Below are 2,325 nucleotides of genomic sequence, written 5' to 3'. Positions count from 1 at the left end.
CATTTGAAACACAGATATATATATATATATATATATATATATATATATAGAGAGAGAGAGAGAGAGAGAGAGAGAGAGAGAGAAAGCATGAGCAGGGGGAGAGGCAGAGGGAGAGGGAGAAGCAGGCTCCCCACTGAGCCAGGAGCCCAATGCAGGGCTTGATCCCAGGACTCTGGGACCATGACCTGAGCGGAAGGCAGACGCTTAACCATCTGAGCCACCCAGGTGCCCTTCTTCTTTAAATGTCTGGTAGAATTCCCCTGAGAAGCCATCTGGCCCTGGGCTCTTGTTTGTTGGGAGATTTTTGATTGCTGTTTCAATTTCCTTACTGGCTATGGGTCTGTTCAGGTTTTCTATTTTTTCCTGGTTCAGTTTTGGTAGTTTATATGTCTCTAGGAATGCATCCATTTCTTCCAGATTATTTAATTTGCTGGCATATGGTTGCTCATATTATGTTCTTATAATTGTTTGTATGTCTTTGGTGTTGGTTGTGATCTCTCTTCTTTCATTCATGATTTTATTTATTTGGGTCCTTTCTCTTTTCTTTTTGTAAGTCTGGCCAGGGGTTTATCAATCTTATTAGTTCTTCCAAAGAACCAGCTCCTAGTTTCGTTGATCTGTTCTACTGTTCTTTTGGTTTCTATTTCATTGATTTCTGCTCTGATCTTTATTATTTCTCTTCTCATGCTGGGTTTAGGCTTTCTTTGCTGTTCTTTCTCCAGCTCCTTTAGGTGTTAGGTTAGGTTGTGTATTTGAGAACTTTCTTGTTTCTTGAGAGAGGCTTGTATTGCTATATACTTTCCTCTTAGGACCACCTTTGCTGTATCCCAAAGATTTTGAACAGTTGTGTTTTCATTTTCATTGGTTTCCATGAATTTTTTTAATTCTTCTTTAATTTCCTGGTTGACCCATTCATTCTTTAGTAGGATGCTCTTTAGCCTCCATGTATTTGAGTTCTTTCCGACTTTCCTCTTGTGATTGAGTTCTAGTTTCAAAGCACTGTGGTCTGAAAATATGCAGGGAATGATCCCAGTCTTTTGATACCAGTTGAGACCCGATTTGTGACTCAGGAAAGGATTTGTGATCTATTCTGGAGAATGTTCCATGTGCAGTAGAGAAAAATGTGTGTTCTGTTGCTTTGGGATAGGATGCTCTGAATATATCTGTAAGGTCCATTTGATCCAGTGTGTCATTTAAAGTCTTTATTTCCTCGTTGATCTTTTGCTTAGATGATCTGTCCATTTCAGTGAGGGGGGTGTTAAAGTCCCCTACTATTATTGTATTATTGTCAATGTGTTTCTTTGCTTTTGTTACATAATTGGCTGCTTCCATGTTAGGGGCATAGATATTTACAATTGTTAGATCTTCTTGTTGGATAGTCCCTTTAAGTATGATGTAGTGTCCTTCCTCGATTCTTATTATAGTCTTTGGTTTAAAATCTAGTTTGTCTGATATAAGGATTGCCACTCCAGCTTTCTTTTAATGTACATTAGCATGGTAAATGGTTTTCCACCCCCTCACTTTAAATCTGGAGGTGTCTTTGCATCTAAAATGAGTCTCTTGCAGACAGCATTCGATGGGTCTTGGGTTTTTTTATTCAATCTGATACTCTGTGTCTTTTGATTGGGGCATTTAGCCCATTTACATTCGTGGTAACTATTGAAAGATATGAATTTAGTGCCATTGTATTGCCTGTAAGGTGAGTATTACTGTATATTGTCTCTGTTCCTTTCTGGTCTATGTTACTTTTAGCTATTTCTTTGCTTAGAGGACCCCTTTCAATATTTCTTGTAGAGCTAGTTTGGTGTTCACAAATTTTTTCAGTTTTTGTTTGTCCTGGAAGCATTTTATCTCTCCATTTTCAATGGCAGCCTAGCTGGATATAGTATTCTTGGCTGCATATTTTTCTCATTTAGTGCTCTGAATATATCATGACAGTCCTTTCTGGCCTGCCCGGTCTCTGAGGATAGGTCTGTTGACAGTCTAATGTTTCTATCATTGTAGGTTATAGATCTCTTCTCCCAAGCTGCTTTCAGGATTTTCTCTTTGTCTCTGAGACTCATAAGATTTACTATTAGATGTCGGGGTGTTGACCTATTTTTATTGATTTTGAGAGGGGTTCTCTGCGCCTCCTGGATTTTGATGCCTGTTTCCTTCCCCAAATTAGGGAAGTTCTCTGCTATAATTTGCTCCAATATACCTTCTGCCCCCCTCTCTCTTTCTTCTTCTTCTGGGATCCCAATTATTCTAATGTTGTTTCACTTTATGGTATCACTTATCTCTTGAATTCTCCCCTCATGATCCAGTAGTTGTTTATCTCTTCTT

Source organism: Callorhinus ursinus, unplaced genomic scaffold, assembly GCF_003265705.2.
Source record: "Callorhinus ursinus isolate GAN/ISIS: 27379988/994484 unplaced genomic scaffold, GSC_fseal_2.0 scaffold4, whole genome shotgun sequence".
NCBI lineage: Eukaryota > Metazoa > Chordata > Mammalia > Carnivora > Otariidae > Callorhinus > Callorhinus ursinus.
The sequence above is the reverse complement of the archived record's forward strand: the minus strand, read 5'-3'. Positions refer to the sequence as shown.